The 21,529-nt window shown below is 44.2% G+C and overlaps 1 long non-coding RNA gene across 1 annotated transcript; it reads left to right on the forward strand.

Annotated features, from left to right (window-relative positions):
- The first annotated feature begins 11,101 nt into the window (after positions 1-11,101).
- On the forward strand, positions 11,102-13,700 carry 1700023C21Rik (RIKEN cDNA 1700023C21 gene). Its single transcript, NR_045909.1, has 3 exons — positions 11,102-11,289; positions 12,871-12,911; positions 13,541-13,700. It is a non-coding gene; the product is annotated as an RIKEN cDNA 1700023C21 gene (long non-coding RNA).
- The last annotated feature ends 7,829 nt before the right edge of the window (positions 13,701-21,529 follow it).

Here is a 21,529-nt window from a genome sequence, read left to right on the forward strand (position 1 = left end):
ATGTGATCTTTTATGAGGCATTCATTTTAAGTGATCATATACAAATTATTATTATTATTGTTATTGTTATTATTGTTATTGTTGTTAATGTTTGTGCGGGTCAGGTGTGGTCCTCAATCATTTCTTCTCTTGGTTAGCTTTCTACTGCTGTGCTAGACAACATGACCAAGAGGGATGCATAAAGAAGACAGCTTATTTGGGGCCTACAGTTTCAGCAGGTTGGAGTCCATAATGGCAGGGACAGCAGGCAGCAGATGTGGAGGTCAGAGCTGGAATGTGAGCGCTCACATCTCAAAGCAACTGGTGCAAAACGGTTCAAGACTTTAAGCTGTCATCGTCCACCCCTCACAGTAAGGCCACACCTCCTAAGCCTCCCCAAACAGGGCCACACGGACCTGCAGGACTAGGCACTCTAATGCCAAAGACCATGGGGGGACATTTGTCATTCAGAACACCACATTTCTCCCCGGCCTTATTTCTTTGAGATTAAACACTAATTCCTCACTAACCCCAAAGCTCTCCAGTTAGGTTAGCCTGGCCGGCCTACAAGCTGAAGGGAACCTCTTGTCTCTGCCTCTCCAGCACTGAGATTACAGGTGTGTGAGGCACAGCATCTCACATCTAGCTGTAACTCCAGATCCAGCGGCTTTTCTGTCTTCAATAGGCATTGTAAGCATGTGATAGATACACATACATACTGTTAAACACTCAAAATACGCAAAATAAAGAAATAAGTAAGTGAATGAATGAATGAATGAATGAATTTTTAAATGAAAGAATAAGAGAAGCAATCTTATGCAGGTCTTATGCCCACACCCCACCTCGTCCTTCATCAGGATCTGTGGTCACTCGGAATCAGAAGTCTTCATGTTCACAAAGCTTTCTGTATCACACACACACACACACACACACACACACACACACACACACACACACACACACACACACACGCGCGCGCGCGCGCACCTATGAATCCAGGGCACGAGTGTGACCCAATTCCTTAGGAGCCCACAGAAGCTCTCAACAATCTGAGTGCCCCTGCAGCCCCTCTGTAATTATCTTGAGCCATATTGTGCTAAGAGAATGGCAGCTGTCTATAATTCATTATCTCAAGAGTGAAATCAAATCAGAGCCAGGCAGGTTACCTAGGCTGCCTCTATCATATGTACTACCGGAACTTTTCAGTTTTACTTTAGTCTTTTCTGCATCGGGCTGCTCTGAGCTCATCCAAGAAAAAGCGTCAGCCTCATGTAATGCCCGAGATAAGATGAACACAGAAACGGACTGGGACTCCTCCTTATTCTCGAAAGAGAGTTATGAGAGGACTAGTGACTCTGACTTGGAAGAAAATGCTCAAACGAAAACACAGGCAGTATGTACACGGTTGAAGTGTTTCAATGCTTTTCCGTTTGAACGAATTATATCTGAGGATCAAAATTAAATATTTAAAGGCTACACTATGACCATTTCCATGAAAAGAAGGATTTAAATGACTCCGATATAGTGGCTATCTACCTGCCATCCAAGGGTCTAGTTTGCTTTCCATTGCTGTAATAAACACCAGGACCAAATAAAACCCCGGGGAATAAATAGTTTATTTGACTTACACCTCCTGACCACAGTCCATCACTGTGAAAAGCCAAGGCAGAGACTCAAGCAGGAAAGGAGAGTGGGGGTAAGAACAGAAGCAGATCTGAAGCCATGGGAAAATGTTGCTGGCTGGCTTGCTTCCCATGGCTTTGTTCAGCCGACTTTGTTTTATTTTTTATTTTTTATTAGATATTTTCTTTATATACATTTCAAATTTCAAATGCTATCCTGAAAGTTCCCTATACCCCACCCCACCCCCGCCCTACTCCCCTACCCACCCACTTCTGCTTCTTGGCCCTGGCGTTCCCCTGTACTGGGGCTTATAAAGTTTGCAATACCAATGAGCCTCTCTTTCCACTGATGGCCGGCTAGGCCATCTTCTGCTACATATGCAGCTAGAGACACAAGCTCTGGGGGTACTGGTTAGTTCATATTGTTGTTCCACCTATAGGGTTGCAGACCCCTTCAGCTCCTTGGGTGCTTTCTCTAGCTCCTCCATTGGGGGCCCGGTGTTTGATCCTATAGATGACTGTGAGCATCCACTTCTGTATTTGCCAGGCATTGGCTTAACCTCATATGAGACACCCAAGATGCAATTTGCAAAACAAAAGAAAATCAAGAAGAGGGAAGACCAATGGGTGGATACTTCATTCCTCCTTAGAATAGGGAACAAAATACCCATGAAAGGAGTTACAGAGACAAAATTTGGAGCTAAGACGAAGGAATGGTCTATCCAGAGACTACCCCACCTGGGAATCCATCCCATAATCAGCCACCAAACCCAGACACTATTGCATATGTCAGCTGGCTTTCTTATAGAACCTAGAACTGCCTACTCAAGGGTACTGCCTACAATGGGCTGAGCCCTCCCACAACAGTCATTAAATTGCTCATTATTAATTAACTGATCATTAATTAAATCCAGAAAATGTCCCACAGACAAATCTGATGGAAGTAATTCCTCAATTGAGGATTCTTCCCAGGTGACTCCAGTTTTGCCAAGTTTACAAAAACTGACCAGTATACCCAGTGAGGGCACAGATACAGATAGCAGAACACTAACCAGCTTCACTCTTCATTGATAAAAGTCACGTGCACTTTCACATTATCCTTCATGAGGAATGATTTATCTCCATTCTAGAAGTGGGAGAAACTAAAGTCAAGGAATGGCCTGAGATTTAGCTATTATGATATTGCTGGTTATTAGTAAATCCAGGACATTTGACACATTCTCACTGTCGTGATTTTAATGTAGAATGTACCTCATGGGCTTACGCATCTGAACACTTGGAATCCAATTGTTGGTGCTGTTTTGGGGGGTTGTGGAACCTTTATGAGGTGGAGATCAGATAGAGAAAGTGGGTCACTGGAGGTTGACCTTTAAAGATGATGCCCTGCCTCCTGGTTCTGGCCTGGGTGCTATGCCTCTTGATTTGCTGAGATGTAAGGTGTGCCACAGGCTTCTCCTGCCATGGAGGGAGATGCATTCTTGCCATGATGGACTGATGGACTAAGCAGAGTGAATACTTGCTTTTGTAAGTTGCTTCTGCCATAATTTAGATTTCCAGTGGGGACAAATTATCCTTGCACCTTGGGTCATGTAGGTTATGACAACCCTACACTCTACAAAAGGAGTCTTACTGAATCCAAGCAGGGCTCAGATAATCCCAGCCCCTCCCACTCATGGGGTGCATGTAAGATGAGGCACCTATAGAGAGCTTCCTGCTCCAGGTACTAATGACTAGGAGAAACAGAAACATAGCAACCAGACTTTCTGCTCACAGTGATCCTGAGTCTCTTCTCTCCCACCTTACCCACCTCTCAATGTATCCTTAGGTAGACTGCTGTTTTCTCTGTATTTATGCTGATTGCACATTTGTGACATTTGTCTCCCATAGGCCCTCTCAACAGGGTATGGGTAGATTTTTTTTTTCATTTATGTATCTGTGTGTGAGCACACACATCTGTATGTGCACATGCATACCATGGGACATATATGGACATCAGAGGACAACTCATGGAAGTTGGTTAAGTTCTTCTTCCATGAGAGTTCCAGAGACTGAACTCAAATTCCCAGCCTTGGCAGCAAGCATCTTCAACTACTGAGCCATCCTACCAGCTCAGATAGGCTTTCTTCACCTCCCATCATTCCACATGTTACAGGTCTTTGTGGGGTTGCTTTGTTCAGCAAGTGTCGGGTTTTCCAGTTTGCTATTTCTTGTACTCACGGATGGAGCAGGACTGACTAAACCCTTACTCTGTTCTGGTTGAGGATATTCACTGGTAAAACCTCCTGTTGTGAGTGAAATGTAGGCTTGGGGCCTTTAAGAGAATAAGTCAGTCTCCCAGAGCCTTTCAGGCAGGAGAGCTCTCATCAGCTTTCCACTTTGGCAACTGACGCATCCTGGTGGGTCTAGCTAGTCATGAGATGTGTCCTCAGTAATTTTACCTCTAAGAAATAGGAGGAGTTGTTTTAGAGAAACATAAATATGGGTGGACTCAGAATGGCTTTTTATAGTGAGCCTTTAGGTTTTCCTGGCTTCGTGAGTTGTGAAGCTATAGTTTTCTACTACTTTTTTTTTTCGAGACAGGGTTTCTCTGGATAGCCCTGGCTGTCCTGGAACTCACACTGTAGACCAGGCTGGCCTTGAACTCAGAAATCCGCCTGCCTCTGCCTCCCAAGTGCTGGAATTAAAGGCATGCGCCGCCACCACCACTGCCTGGCTTCTACTACTTTTGTTGTTTCTTGTTTTACCAGCCCAGCACTACCTTCTTCTTATATAGGAACCGATTGCTTCATTTCACTTGCTACACGAATAAGAGAGGTGCTGATGTGTGTGTTTGTGTGTGTATGAATGTGTGTGCATGTGTGCGTGTGTGTATATGTGTGCATGTGTGTATGCATGTGTGTGTATGTGTGCATGTGTGTATGCAAGTGTGTACATGTATGTATGTGCGCATGTGTGTGTGCTTGTGCATGTGTGCATGCATGTATGTGTGTGTATGTATATGAGTGTGTATATGTATTCATGTGTGTGTATGTATGCATGTATCTGTGCATGTGTCTGTGTGCATGTGTGTATGTATGCATGTTGAGTGTGAGTGCATTGTCTGTGTGTATGTGTGCATGCATGTGTGTATGTATACATGTGTGTATGTATGTGTGCATTGATGTGCATGTGTCTGTGTGTGACATACAGCTCCCTGACTCAGACTCTTGTGTCTTTCTCACAAATGCCAGAATGATTATCAAATACAATGTCATTAATGGTGATATTACTATAGACACTGTCTATTGGGAGAGCGAGTATGGAGAGCAATAAAAACAAGTTAATCTATTGGATAGAGTTGATCTAAGTTATGTCTTGAAAAGTGGGTACGCCTTGAGAAGTGGTTTTGGGGTGTTGGGGCATGCCAGTACTAAGAGGATTTGAGCCATGTTGCCTAAGAGGGACAATATGGGAAATGTTCTATGAGTTACTCTATCAGAAACAGAATAGCGGGGAGAGAAGGGGAAGGGATATCAGTGTTTCTAGACTAGGCAGGTACATTTCTTGGAGGCCATTAAATGGAAGATGGTAGATGGAGAACCATCCAAGTTACTCAGATTTGGGCACATGAACAAAATCATAATAGGTGCCAGATATAGAATAATTTTAAATGGCTCTTCAGTTTGTCTTTCCACTGCTTGAAAGCTTTTAAAACTCATTTCTAAACAGCATAAAAGCTAACTCTAGAACTGATCTATCTATCTATCTATCTATCTATCTATCTATCTATCTATCTATCTATCTATCTATCTATCTATCTATCCATCCATCCATCCATCCATCCATCTATCTATCTATCTATCTATCTATCTATCTATCTATCTATCTAATTTTGTTGTTGCAGGATATATATCATAATCTGGCCTCAAATTTTCTGTGTAGTCAAAGATGACCTTGAACTTCTGATCCACCTGCCTGTCCCTCCTGAGGGCAGGGATTAGAGGTGTGGTCCACCATGCTGGACTTATGTTATGCTAGGGATTGAACTGAGGGCACTAAGCACACTAAGAATTCTTCCAATGATAACCCTAACATTTATCTGGTATGAAACTGGTTATTTGTGTTTTGGTTTAGTCATCTACAATAGAGAAATAGAGCAAGCAACATCTCATAGATTCATTGCACCTTGAATAGGTTGACATACAAGTGCTTAGAACTGTGTACAGGATAAGTTCTCAATACATTCCAACTGCTGGAAAAATTGCTGTTGACAGTGTTCTTTTGTGCATGCATATGTGTGCACAGGCATTGTGGTGGTTTGAATATGCTTGGCCCTTGGGAAGTGGCACTATTAAGAGGTATGGTCTTGCTGGAATAGGTGCGGCTTTGTTGAAGGAAGTGTGTCATGTGTAGGTGGTCTTTGAGGTCTCCTAATGTTTAAGCTCTTCCCAGTGCTGAAGAGAGCCTCCTCCTGGCTGCCTGCAGATGACAGTCTCCTCCTGGCTACCTTTGGATCAAAATGTAGAACTCATGGCTCCTTCTCCAGCACCATGTCTGCTTGCAGGCTGCCATGCTTTCTGACATGATCACAATGGACTGAACCTCTGAAACAGTAAGCCAGCTCCAATGAAATGTTTTCTTATATAAGAGTTGCCTTGGTCATGGTATCTCTTCAGAGCAATAAAACTCTAAGACAGGTATGTAGAATGTTATGGTTAATATAAAGTGTCTTGCTCAACCTCTCTACATTTTACTTTTTGAGATAGCCTCTCATTGAACTTTAAGCTCACTGATTCATGTAGACTGGCTGACAGATAAGCTCCTGGAATCTGTCTGCCTCTGTCACCTGCTCCACACCCACCCATCACAGTGCTTGGGTTATAGGTGTGAGCAGTCTTGCCTGGATCTTATGTGGATTTCTGGGATCTAAAATCAGAACCTCATACTTATACAGCAAACTATTTTGCCTACTGAGCCATCTCCCAAGACCCCATTGATAGGACTTTTTTTCGGGGTGTTCAGGAACATGCCTTGGGAATGTTTCTAATGGTGTAAATAAAGTAGGATCAGACCTTAACAAATAAATGCATACCATTGTGGACACTATGAAGGATTCTGGGGACCTGGAGAGGAAAGTCAAGGACCCAGTCCTCCGCAGTGTTGCAATGTTCAAGAAAAACAAGACACACAAGTTTGCAAAACATGAGGCAGAATCTTAGTAGCTGATTGGGTGACATAACCCAGTGCCAACCTGTGTTCTCAACAACACCCGTCTCATTAAGGATGCAGAGAAAGAAGAGATGGCATTAGTTGAGTGTTTGGGAGAAATCTGTAACACCAGAGAGGGGTCTGCCCAAGTATGAGAATGAAATGGCTCTTCTGTCTTTCTGGGTGTACATTATCAATACAGCGTTTCATCTTTATTCCCTTTCATTTACATCATGTTTGGCAGTTAAAGATGTTGTCTACATTTTCTCAAGTTTCTGCATTTTCTCCTTTATGTATGAGCCTATGTTTCTTGTATCGTGTTTATCTGTGCAGAGCCTCCCCAGGCTGCTGTGTAAGGCTCTGTTACTAAGCTTCTAAGAAATGACCTTTTCTCCTGATGGCATATTGGGGATCTCTGTGCTTTCAGTCTGCTGAAAGGGAAAAAAAAGCCTGAAGAGCTTCGTAAAATAGCCTCCCCTGGCACTGCCAAAGGAGGGAGAATAAAAGGAGAGGAATCTGGAAGAAGACAGTGTTGTGTTTCTAAGGAAGCCAAATATACGAAAAACAGAATCCAGGAGTATTTAAACAGGAAGTTGGCAGGGAGAATGTTATTCTCTGCTTATAATTATTTTGTCATTATTTTTAATTTCTTGTGATGGGGTCAGAGTCCATGGAAGGAGGAACAGCTTGTGACACAAAACAGGTGGCCTTGGGTGTGAGTACATGTAGAGTGCCTAGGTCAGCAGGTCCATACCTTTGTAGGGGATAAAGGTACAAAGGAGGAGAGTCAGCAAGAGAGCAGTGGATGGCAGGTCCCATCCTATGAGCAAGGGTTCCGAAAGTGTCCACACTCAGCAGTGCAGACATCTGATGACTGAAGGACCCAAGGGATATGGCAAGGCCAAGGGACTTGGATGAAGGAATGTATGGTTTAAGAATAAAAAAATGTGAAGGGGAGGCAATCATAGTAATCTCTAGTGTGTGTTACCACTTATGGTTTAGGAAGAAATGTCTCCCACGGGCACATGTGTTTGAGTGGGCCATGGTCCCTGGTTGGTTGTGCTGTTTGGGGAGGTTACATAACCTTTAGGAGAGGGAGGGAGAGAGAGAGAGAGAGAGAGAGAGAGAGAGAGAGAGAGAGAGAGAGAGAGAGAGAGAGAGAGCGCCTGAGCCTTGTTGGAGGAAAGCTTTGAGTGTTTATAGCTTTGCCTGATTTTCTGCTTCATCCATCCAGCCATCAATCTATCTATCTATCTATCTATCTATCTATCTATCTATCTATCTATCTATCTATCTATCTATCTATCAATCTATCTATCTATCTATCTATCTATCTATCTATCTATCTATCTATCTATCAATCTATCAATCTATCTATCTATCTTCATCATCATCATCATCTATCTGTACTTTTCCATTTGTCTGTCCATCCATCCATCCATCCATCCATCCATCCATCCATCCATCCATCCGTTTATCCACCCTCCCTCCCCCTGTGTATGGATGAACATGTGATAAGCTAGCTTCCTGCTCCTTTAACCATGTATCCCCTGACTGTTGCAATGCCCTCTTTGAAATGCTGGACTCTGGAACTGTAGGAGAACATAAATCATTTTCTTCTTTAGCTTGCTGTTGGTCATGGTATTTAACCACAGTCACAGAAAAGTAATCAATACATCACGGTAGTGAACGATTCTATAGTTTAACTTACGGTGCTACAATGCCCAGATAGTTGGTCCAAAACATTGTTCAAATGTTTCTGTGAGGGTGTACTCAGATGGCACTGACCTTTAAATCCATGTGGTAGTCTACAACTCGAGCACATTTTCTTCTACAGTCTCGATGGGCTACATCCTGTCTGTCAAAGCCTGACAACCCTGAACAGGAGGAAATTTTGCTTTTGACTTTCTTTGTAGCCTTGGCACTTCATGGTTTATTAGCATAGTCATTGGCTTTCCTGGTCAGAATTTGGGTTTACAAAATCACCACCATCACACAGATCCACCATCCAGGATTCTTTAAAACAAAATAACCAACCAAATAAAAATCTGCGTATCTCCTGACACCACCTTTTCGTCCTCTGGAGAGCCATGACAACTTCACTGGGCAGTGTCAACCCATGGATGAGAACATTTCAAGGTCTAATGGCTACTCAGGGTAGAGAGAAAATTCTAATCCAAGACTCTCTAGTTCCAGGTCCATGTTTTCTCTCCATCCACACACACTCCTTGGAGCCTGTGAAATGGCTCTGGAAAGATGCAAAGCTGTGTCCATGACTTCTGGTTGATATAAGACTGCCAATGGGAACTGGACCTGAGGGAGTCTTGATGATCAACTAAGGAATAGCAGCTATACTGTACTGGGCTGTGTCAGTCGAGCCTTTTAGGGCTTAACAGACTCAAGCTGGAGTCTCTAGCATCTCAGACTGGTTTGTAATGGGGATTTAATCTTTGTGAGCCGTCCTTCGGTGGAAGGACAAGCCAGGGACTTTTCCTGTTACAGTGCTGAGAAGCTCATATTATTCTGCCATAGATGTATCCCACCATCCCTTTCCTTTTCACTGTCTCCTGAGTCAGACCCCTATATCATCCCTGCCCCTTCCCATGTAAATGTGTAACCTGAAAAGCCAGACAAAACAGGAAGTGAGGAAACTCCACTGTCTGTAACAAGGGAGAAGGGTCCACAGAAACTCTTTCATTATTAGTTAATTAATTTTTGAAATAGGATCTCCCAAAGCCCAGATTGGTTTCAAAAGCACTATGTAGCTGACCTTGAATTCTTGATCTCTCTATCTTCCAAATACTGGGATTATAGACATGTTGTCAGCACATCTGGTTAGTGCAATGCTGGGGACGGGAGCTAGGACTTTCCTTCATGCCAGGCAGGCACTCTACCAATTGAACTATACCCTCAGACTTCCTTCCCAAAGTTCCTCTATTAGCACAGAGAAGAGACGGTCTGAGATGAAGGTCCCTTCTTACAAGTTCTTCCTCCCTTTGGGCAGCTTGGAGCTCCAGGACTATAAAACAACAGATTTTTTTCCAATTGCTTTGCACAGCAGAGGGAGTCCCAAATGTCACACACTTGAACTCCTTTGATTCTTGGAAGGAGGGCCAGCTGCCGACAGCTAGCAGCCAGGGGAGTGGAGGAGTCTGTTGGTACAAGGGAAAAATAAAATCCTCCACACTAACTGGCTTGTGACTCCTCAGGACCCTGCAAGAGCAGTATGCTGGTTTTATTCCTCGGTGATTTTCTTTGACCGTAAATATTCAGTATGCCAAAATGTTTACGTCCAGGGAATACTAAATACATGAATCCTTATCAAGTCCTACCCACAGAGACCCAAATCCTGATGGAATGTAAGTTTTCTGTAGTCACTTTCTCTCTTGGACTTCATTGAGAACCTTGTACAAAAAGCAATGCATTTAAGTAAATTAAAATCAGCCCCATCTAGCAAGTCATTTACTATAAATGGGCTAAATACTATAATTAAAAAAGACATGACTGGATAACAAAACAGAATCAGACCCAGTCTAAGCAGAGGAAAGAGACATATTTAACAGAGTGACACACGGACTACAAAGATAAAAGCATGAGAAGAGAAATGCTCTGGAAAAGGCAAGTTAAAAGAAAGTGTGAAGTTAAAACTAAGACAAAGGCGCTGCTCTTCCAGAGGTCCTGAGTTCAATTCCCAGCAGCCACATGGTGACTCAAAACCATTTGTAATAGGATCTGATGCCCTCTTCTGGTGTGTCTGAGGACAGTGTACTCACACTAAATAAATAAACAAACAAATAAATCAATCAATAAATAAATCTAAAAGCAAAACAAAACAGACAAAACCCCAAGACAAAGAAATCAAAGACATCAGCTAGCCCCACCCTCTGCCACAAAACCCCAAGAACAATACACAAGCGACAACACTTTATAATATTAAAAGAGACTCATATTTAAGCCCTAAGTATGTCCTGTGGTCCACAGGGCCGCTAAGAGTAGTTTTCTTTCTTCTTGTGAATGTGTAAGAAACTGGATTCAATCCCCACCACAAACAACAAACAAACAAACAAACAAACAAACAAACAAACATCTCAAAATAGACTCTGTGAAAGAAAGAAAAACAACAGCTGGTGTCCATCATGAACATGGCTGCTCTGTGTGTTTGTAAACCATGTTGAAGTGGAACACAGGCATGACCACTTCAGTGACATTCCGTTGTTGTGGTCACATCAGCAGAGCAGAATCCAGTAGCTGTGACGTAACTGCCTGGTGCATAGAGCCCAACAACTGTAATGTAACAACATAAAACTCTTTCTGTGGCGGTTAGGAGGCAGCCGAACCAGTTGAGGCCTCAGGGCCAAGAAATCTGAGAAGCAGAAAAAACCCTAAGGTGCCACATTTGGTTTCTTCCCCTCAGGGTCTTTGTCTGCCACACCACAGGTCTCTGAGAACCAAATGAGGTTGCGAGCAGTCTGTTGCTGTTGTGCTGGCAGGGGACAGATGGGTGAGTTGAGCATCACCAAGGGAGCCAGGACTGCAGACGCCAGAGTCCCGGGAAAGTAAAGGGCAGGAGAGCGAGCAGCATGTTCTAAGTGTAGCTTCCCTTTGAAGCAGCTGCCGACTCCTGACCTCTGTGTTCTACATCCGCTTCTATTTTTTTCCTCCTTCTTTTATTAATTCTTTGAAGATTTTGTACAATTCATTTTGATGATATTCACCCCTGTTCCCCTACCATTCAAGGTCCATTCCTCCTTCCTAGCCACTCAAATTTGTGCCCCCCCCCCAACTCATTTAATACAGTTTGTATCTCATATGCTCTTGGATGTATGGTCTTCTCTCTGGGGGCTGCTCTATCCACCAGAGAGAGGGCCACAGTACTGAAGAAAATAACTGCCTCTCCCAGAAGCTTGCAGCTTCCAATGGGTCCTTAGCTAGGGGTGGGACTTCACCTCCGCGCTCCATGCTGGGATTTTGTTTGGCTTGAGCTGGCGCGCAAGGTCTTGTGCGTGCTGTTTCAACTGCTGTGAGTTCATTTGTACAGCTGTCCTGCGATATCCAGAAAGCAGTTTCCTGGTAGTCAGCCCAACACCAACTCTGCCTCTTACAATCTTTCTGTCAGAAGAGGGTAGCAGAGCAAGGCGCTGGATGGAGGTTGTGGGACAACTAAGCACTGATTGATTGATTGATTGATTTTAAAGCTTGATAAGCTTCCTGGGAGGGTCAGATAAGCGGCATCTTAAGTCAGGTTTGGTAGGCATCCCAGGGCAGATTTGCTAAGCGTCCAACGAAGGGTTTGAGAAGGACCCTGGGCTCTCAGACCAACCCCCTAAAGTACTGTTCACCCGGCTCCAGGGCAACTAGAGATATTCACCAGTTTTCATGTTGCTTATAAATGTTATCAGTTACTCTATTATTTTTAATTTGACCCTGGCAGCCACCCCCCCCCCCCACCAATAATTGAGACAGAGTCCTACTAGACTTATTTAATCAACTTTAACACAATTACTGAGCGAATTACCTCTAATCTATTTTTCTAAGGCTAGACTGTCTAATTCCCCAGCCTTGCTCCCCAAGTGCTAGCAGTTTGAGTCTTGTCCGGGCTTATTTTTGCTCCATCAGTCTGTCCTCAGGGGACATTTCACTTGCCACTGCCACCGTGCCCCTGGCCCAATTAGTCTAACTGAGACCTCCTGTCCCCTCCTTACTTTCTCCTTCCCTTCCTTCCTCCTCCCTCTCTCCCTCTCAGGGACCCTACCTGTGATCCCCAGCCCAGTAGCCGAAGCCCCGCCCACATTTATTCTCCCCAGTAATTGGCTATAGTCACTTACATTTAACCAATAGCTTTGAATTGGGGAGCAAGGTTTATACAACATCCTTTGGTAAAAATGTGCTCTTGGGGGGCCAGTATTTAGCATTTGAATAAATACACAGCAGCACTTCCAGGTGGAGGTGACTTAATTAAATATTTATTTAATCATCTTTGGAAGAAAATAACATTACCAATAATCTCCCCAGGTTTTTCGTTTGTTTGGGTTGGTTTGGTTTAGTTTTGTTTGTTTGTTTGTATTTTGTTTTTGTTTTTCAGTGCTGGCTATCAAACCCAGGACCTCACACATGCTATTTAAGGTAACAATTCCATGGTTGGGCTAAATCTCCAGCCTGGGGCTTCATATTATTTTTAATGTATAATGTCTGACAGCCAAATAAAAATTACCAGACATGCTCAGAAACAGGGCCAACTGACCTGATATTAGAAAGGAAACCGGTCTGCTGTGAGATGCAGACATTAAAATAAGTATGTTAAATTTGTTTAAAATAGATTGCAATCTGGAAAATTTCAGTAGGGAAATTGGAAACGATCTCATTTATGTACAAGATGAGTCAAGTCAAAATTATTGATTTAAAAAATAAGAAATTAGGAACACAGTAGGTGGATTTAATGGGAGATTAGAACCAGAAAAAGAAATGATTAGCAAGTTGTCCTTAATTTTTTTTTCTGTTGTTATTATAGAGAGTTATATAAAACCACTTTAGAAGATGGTCGTTAAAGGATGGGGAATAAATCAGAGTGAGGGTATTAAAATGAAGAATGGAAAACATCAAAAAGCATGAGAAACATTTCTGAAACTAACATGTATAATTCAGAAATTGTCAGAAAAATTTTCTGAAATTAACATGTATAATTGATTTGCCGGAAGGAGGGGGAATAAGGGAAGAATTGAAGAGAGCCTGATGGATGATCTCCCTGTTCATAGGTGACATCAGTGGACAGGCTCAAGAATCTTGTCCTACTAAGCAAAATATGTAAAGAAAATCACACCATCGTCTATCCAAACTGGGACAAGATCAGCAAGACGATAAAATCAAGAAAAAATTACAATACTGAAAAAATTACAAAATAAAAATAGAAAAGAGGATGCCATGTAGAATCCAACTCCATCCCCTTAAACTAACAACATCTGAGTTTCTTCCTCCCCAATTATGGTCACATTCATAGGTCTAGAGACATCTACATATCCCTTGGGAGGGAGCACAGTTTGATACACTGTAATTATTAAAATAAATGAACAAGATCTGACAAATACAATCAAAGAAGCTGCAGTGGGCAGTCTGGAAAGGAAGCTGACCCATAATTCATAGTTCCCTCTCAGAATTTGGCTTATCTGAATCAGACAGCCTCAAGGACGTGGCTGGACCTTGCTGTGGGTGGAAGAGCATTAGACAGAAACTACACATTATTATATAGAGATGGAGACTTGACAGGGCCTTAAAGGGAGAGAGAAGTTTCACTTTAAAGGCTGGAGAAGGACTTTTGTTAAGAGAAACACAGCAAGGTGATGCATGCCTTTAATCCCAGCACTCGGGAGGCAGATGCAGGTGGCTGTCTGTGTTTGAGGCCAGCCTGGTCTACAAAGCAAGTACTGGCACAGCCAGGGATGTATATAGAAACATGGTCTAGAAAAACCAGTGTGGGCGTGTGTCTGTGTGTTTGAGTGCCACCGTGTCCCAGTAGTACAAGGACAATGTTCTTGGACACTGCCTTGTATTCCTGTTGTCTGAGCACGAAGGAAGAAGATTGCTTGCCTCTGGCAGTCAGGAGTCTGGAACAAGAATGGAGTTTTATCTTATCTCTACCTATATCGTTTACTAAATACTTACGGAATATTTACTGTGAATTAAGTGCAGGGGATATAAAGATAAATAAAACATGATCTCTCCCTGCAGGGAACACTCTGGCCAGGCATGTAACTTGGTAGTTAAAGCATTCTGTGATTTGGGTTTATGAAAGAAACGTGGAAGCCAGGTGGTGGTGGTGCACGCCTTTAATCCCAGCACTCGGGAGGTAGAGGCAGGCAGATTTCTGAGTTTGAGGCCAGCGTGGTCTACAGAGTGAGTTCCAGGACAGCCAGGGCTACACAGAGAAACCCGTCTCAAAACAAAACAAAACAAAACATAACAAAACAAAACAAAACAAAACAAAACAAAACAAAACGAGAAAGAAACGTGGAGACAGACAGCCCCAGGTCTTCTACAACAGGGAAAGGGTTACATTGTTTCTCTTATCCTTTTTCCCAGGCTTGTAGAGATGCTTAGAGAAGATGAGCAGCAGGAAAGGCCAAATGTATTCAGGAAACTCAAAGCCAGAGAAAAAGAGCAGGCAGAGAAAGGAGAGGATGATGTACACCTGGGGTGGAAGCGCCTGCGAGTGGGCAGGACACCGAAGCCTCAACGCTGAACAGCACTGTTTAAAGCCCATACTACAAAACCTGGATTTTATCAGTTAAAGAGGTTTTAAGCACGATCATGATGGAATCAATTCGATATAACGGAAAATCTTGGATCAGAATATATTGTGTGAGAAAGAAATTATTTTTAGTTAAAAAAAAAAACCTTGGAGAAACTACATGGCTCAGAAGATGGAGGTCTTGAACCAAGATGGCAGAGGTGAAAGGCGAGACTGGACGGAGGAGATATGGAGAATGGCTCAATGAAAGGAACATCTGTGTCGACAAATATTTATCAAAGGCCTGGAAGTGTTGTTATTGTGGTTCCTGGAAAATATTCTAATGGCATGATTGTGGGGGAGCAACAGAAAGCAAAGAAAAAAATGAACATATTTCAGATCGTGGCGGGGGCTTTGAGGGGTTGTGGTGTCGAGGTAGGTGACGGTTCAGATGCGGAAGCCGACACAAAGGTTCAGGGAAACTGCAGCCTGTAGCAGTAAGAGGACTGTATGATTCCGGATTAGAGGAATCATGGGGCTCTGGCCTCTGGGAACTCACTGTGGCTCCAGCTTAGCCAGGGAAGCCAGGCCACAGCCTAGGAGGTCTTGGCCACAGAACAGAGGTCTACTGAGCAGTCCCATTCTGCTTCTGTGTAGGGCCCTGTCCCTCTTCCATTCTTGCAGAACATTGTCCTGACCTCAAGGGACAGTAGGAACCACTAGAGAATCACTGAGAGCAGTATTTACTTTCAGGACTAGGGAATGACGTTAGTCCATTTGTTTGTGCTTTGGGAGTGGGAGGTAGCCTGGGGAGAGCGTGGGTAGCAGCCACCTAAACACACTGGCGGTCACACTCACGCATCTCTCCTCAATCCTGCATCCCAGGGGCAAGGAGATAAACGAAGAAACTGTTTTCTCTAATTCTTCAGGGATTCCTAAACTTGACTTTATCCAGATAAACCCTGTCTTCCCTCCCCTCCTCTTCCCTCCTGAAGTGGAAATTTCTGGTTTTGTTAACAAGTCAGTTGTGTCACATCATGTTTTTCCAGAAGCTGTCTTGTGAGAGGGTATGTGATGTCTTGCTGGAAACAGACACTTGAGAGGGTGTGTGATGGTTAGAAAGAATACAAATGGAACCCGCCATCAGCAGGAGGAAGCTCTTGCATTGATGTACCATCAACGTTTCACTTCTTTGCTGGTCTTGTTTCTTGCTTCTTAGCCTTTTCACTGGTCTTTGCTGGCCTTGCTGCTTTGCTTCTTCAGTGGTCTTCTCTGATCTTCCCTGGTCTTCATTGGTGTCGATTCTGGCTTCTTCACTTCTTCCCTGGTGTTCCCTAGTCTTTGCTGGTCTTCCCTGGTCTTCCTGTGTTTTTGCTGGTCTTTACTTCATAGAGAGAAATGCACCAAAGAACTTCTTGTGTTGTTATGGTTAATTCTGGCCACTTCCACTGACTCCTGCCAATTGGATTTGGCGGATCCTTGCTGTTTCTGCTGGATCATACCACTACTATTGATTCATGTTTGGTGTTTGCTATTGAACTGGACCGCTGGTATCCTGACAACAAAGAGTAGAATCGCCCCCAAGGAACTATTTTTAAACAGGTCCACAACTCCCTTTTCCTATTATCCTTCTTTTCCCCCTACTTCTGGTCTGTGGTAGGTTAGGCCATACCTACTAATAGTGCCACTCCCTGGACCAAGCATATACAACACCCCACCCCACCCCACAGTTGGTGTATTCATTTTTATTATTTTATTGGGTTCTTATACCTCTACTTCCCCAACCCCTTTTCTATCCCAATCCCTTCCAGTTCCCAAACACTAGGTAGGTGAGAACGAAGGTTAGAGCAGAAGGGGGGCATAGACCTCTGTAGGCTACGTCCTGCTGATTGTGGTCATTGTATTTCTTGGGACAAGTCCACTCTTCATTGTTAAAATATCCAGCAACCTAGCAATAGCAAACACAGTGAGGGCAGCACCTGGAGGGGCATCCGCGGGGGCAGCAGCCACTGCCGAAGACCCTCTCAGGCTCTCTCATTTATATTCTCTCTAGAGTCCCCAGAATTCAACTATCTGCAGCTGGCAAAAATCTTGCCATCACCCCCACCCCCAACACGAGATAATCCTACTTAATGGCTGTGGACAAACTGAAGCAGCCCCATAGTCCACACTTGGGATTAAAACAAAAACATAGTCATACAACTGGGGTTTTTAAAGAAACCCAAACTCTCATTACACACACTTGTGTGTGAGTGCATGTATATATATATATATGTGTGTGTGTGTGCATGTGCCTGCGGAGGTCAGAGGTCAGAGGTCAACCTCAGGTATCATTTGTTCCTGGGAGCTGCTCATCATGTCTGTTTTATTTTTTTTCTTGTTGATGTTTTTGAGACAAGGTCTCTCCCTGGCATGAGCTCTGCCGTAGGCCTGGCCAGCTGGCCCTGATCCAAAGAGGCCTGCCTGTCCCTGACCCAAAGAGGCCTGCCTGTCCCTGACTTCTCAGTGCTGAGATTTAAGCGCATGCCACCACACTGGGAATTTTTTTTACACAGGTTCTAAGGAGTGAGCCCAGGCCCTCATGCTCACCCTTTACCAACTGAGCGATCTCTCCACGTAGCTTTTCTGCTTCCGAACATTTCAGTATTCAGTTCAGAAGCAGGGCTGGGGTGTATGCTGAACAACACTGCCACATTCACAGAAGAAAACAGTCTCCTGTTAGTTTTTCCTTGGACAGAGCAGCCATGTAGCCAGCCTGCAAGATGGCCTCATGTGGCATCTCCCTTCCACTAGTCACCTTTGTGTCTGCTCTCTGTACCCTGACAGTTACACAGTTTTAGGCAGAATATATGGCTTGCAGCCATTGCCAAGTCTCAAGCAACCTATGGAGAGGCCCAAGTGGCAGGGACTAACACCTTCTTTCATCGTCCTGTGCATGAGCTCAGAAACAGATCTGGGCTTGATGACAGACTTCCTGTCTGACAGCTTGGACCTCACGAGTAGCCCTGAGTCAGAAGCACCTAGCTAAGATATTCCAAAATTCCTTGCCATTACAAACCGTGAGGTCACACACACACACACACACACACACACACACACACACACACACACTGTCTAACTAAATGTTCGAGTAATTTGATACACAGCAACAGATAACGCAGGCAGTTTCTCATGCTTCAGATATACATTTTGCCTTTTATAATACGATTTAACCCATTGGCAGTGTTCTGGGGAAAAGGAGGTGCTGTGCTGAACCATTCTAGTCATAGAACAAGATGGCTTGCCTTGGAGCAAGCAGGGCTGAGAGCACGGCCACTGCTGTCTCCAAACAGGGCCATTGTCCCCTCAGAGTGTTTGTCACACACAAGCCCTAGCTGCAGAATAGGGACACCAGGATACCGGTTCAGTTGTGCTGAGCTGTTTCTGATGCAGGACAACACTATCATTGTCTCAAGGCTAGGACATCACTAACTACCGAAAGCCCCAGACACAATTATCACAGGACACCAGGACATTGAGACACCTCCTGAATGAATCCCTAGAAGCTCCCCTCTCATAAAAGGAGCCCCTTGGGATGCTGTGTAGACTCGGCCCCTGAATTCTTCCCTGCTGTGCTGTGTCACTGCATCTAATAAACCATTTCCTCACTCCAATGTCTTTGGTGAATTCATTCCCAGCCCGGGTCCGTCAACCCTATCCGCAGCGTAACACAGCCGAAATGTCTTCATCGCGTCGCTCCAACTCAAAATTCCATGCTTCCTAATGCCTCTCAAGACAATTCATTTAAAAAAAGTTATTCGGAACATTCTTGCCTCTCTGTAACACCTCTTCCTCCTCCTTCGCTGTAATTTCACCTTTTAGTTGGTCTGTTAGGAGAGAGCAGCGGTGGAGGCTGGTGGGTAGCCGAAGCTACAGGGGCTTTGGGAGGGGTGCGTTGGCATTTAGACTAGGCTCCGCCCCATGGTTACCTGGCAACAGCCGGGTGTGACTGACTCACTATAAAAGGGGCTGCTTGGCCTCTTCCTCTCTCTCCTCTCTCTCTTGCCTTCTTGCTCTTGCTCTGTCCTCTTGTCCCTTACCCCCCCCCCTCTCCATTCCCCTCCCCCTCTCTCTCCAAGTGCTCATGACCAGCCTCTACCCTTCTCTCTCTCTCTCTCTCTCTCTCTCTCTCTCTCTCTCTCTCTCTCTCTCAGCTTCGGAATGCCTCAGCATGGGCCCACAGAGGCACTCTCTTCCCCCATACCTTACCTCACCTCCACCAAACATATTTCTTCTCTCCTTATTTCTTTATAAAACACAACAGTGGTGTCCGATTCTGGCAGCTGGGCGATGTTGAACAGGGATTAAACCCCTCAAGGCCTCAGTTTTCTCCTCTGTGGAATGGGGAGAGTAAAGCCAACTTTAAAAGGCGCTGTGTGGAATGAGTGCAATGAATACACGAAGTTCCAAGTGTAGGGTCTGGCAGACACCACACTCTGCTTAGATCAGTTGCATCATCCTCATGATAACAACAGGGGCGGGAGGTCCTCAGTGCTCGTATGACCCAGCCAAGGACATTTCAAACAGCTTGAGAGGACAGGTGCAGAAGAGTAAGCCCGGCTTTCCTGGTCTTCTCCCTCAGAGGAGGAGTGAAGGCTCTTTATACACAGGTGGTGGGAGAGACAGCCACGGAATCATGGGACGCAGGATGAGTAGGGAGGACTCTGATGTGGATCTGATGGATTCTGTGGGCAATACTTTCACATCGTATCCTCGATTCCTACAACTCTCAGCTGTTCAGGGCTTTTTGCTAATGAGAAGACCTTCATGACCCTTCGTGCTGTGTTCATGGGGTCACTGAGCTCTGCCTCTGGTGGCAAAGGCTCAAAGAGGAACACACTTGCAAACCAGGCTGTGTGGATGGCACTCATTCTGCACAGCACCTTCCAGGAGGATGCAAGCAGAGCCAAGTCTTAAGAGATGAGTCCGCTTCATCTAATGGGGCTCAAGTCAATCAAATTAGTTGTATTTTGTCTCCTTAAAATTTCAACAAGTCTCTTTAACTACATGGATCTTGAGGTTTAGAAGCAACCATTAGGTAGGGTTGTCTCTAAATCTTGTTATTATTGGTCCTATATGTTTAATGATTTTTGTTTGGGTTTGGTTGTTTTCTTTTTTCTTTTTTCTTTGTAAAAGATAAAATTAACCATCCCCAAGCATTTTGTTATAGGAAGGAGAGGCTAACTAATGCAGAGAGTTGCAGTTGTCACACATAACCTTAAGCTAAAAGATCATTGTAATCTTATTCACTCTTTCCATACGGAGGAGAACAGTAGTCCAATCATGCTAAGGTGGGGGAGGGGGTAGATTCCTCCTCTGGAGGACGTACTGATTGTCTGTTCTAATAAATTTAGATGAACATCAAAGCCCAGTGACATTTCATATAGGTTTCCATAGGACGTTTTCATCCGTTACCCTGAATTACATTGGATGAGTTGGTTGGAGATTTAGAGATCACATTTATTACTGTTACTTAGTCTTAGTTACTCTTCACATTACTGTCATAACGTACCAGACAAGAAGCCGTTTATGGAAGGAATGATTTGTCTTGGCTCACAATTGGAGGATGCCGTCAGTCGTGGTGGGGGCAGGATTCCGAGGAGGCAGCTGGTCACTGGTCATGTGGCATCTCCAGCCTGGAAGTAGAGAGTGAAAAATAAGAATGCTCAGCTAGCTTTTACTGCAGGACCCCAGCCCACAGGATGATGCTGCCTAAAATCAAGGTGCGTGCACTCACCCCTGCAAACTTAGCCCAGAGAGTTCCTCAAAGGCATGCCCAGACTTTTGTCTCATGAGTGATTCTACTTCTATCAAAAGTCAACATTAATCATCTCATTGACCAATCAAAGATAAATCTCTGCCCCAAATGTCTTATTCTACCGAGTCTTGCTGTCTTTGTAATATGAGATCTTCCTGATACGAGATCGTCAGGGATCCACAAAGTAGAACCACAAGATGAGCCTAAAGTTCCTTGGGAAATCAGAAGAATTTGCCTGGCAGAGATGGTCACTTGGCTCCACAGAGTGTCTGGTTCCAAGTTAGTGTATTTTTCTGAGATGAGACAGGGAAGGCTACCATTTAGAAACTTGACGTTCCACAACCAATTCCTGCCACACAGGGTCATTTCGACAAGACCATTAGACTCCATGCCTTTGAACTAAGTGGTTGGCTTTTCCTATTTTCCCCAAGGCTTCCAGGGTGGCATGTGACACTTCCAGGGTGGCATGACACACTTCAAGTTACAAAGCTGGCTGGGCCTTGGGTAGATAGGAAGGATGATGAGTGTGCTCTTCCAAGGGAATTGGAACTTTTATCACTGTAGAGAAGGGAGTGAGCGACTCAGGGCAATGGTGTTGTCTTGGAGCTGGATGAATTAAACAACTATCCTGGAGTATGTATTAATCAAATTGTTTTCAGAGGCCCAGGGGATCAAAAAGACTCAGAGTAGGGGGCATCTATTGATGCTGATGGTGAACCAGCT

This window comes from Mus musculus, chromosome 11 (assembly GCF_000001635.26).
Source record: "Mus musculus strain C57BL/6J chromosome 11, GRCm38.p6 C57BL/6J".
NCBI lineage: Eukaryota > Metazoa > Chordata > Mammalia > Rodentia > Muridae > Mus > Mus musculus.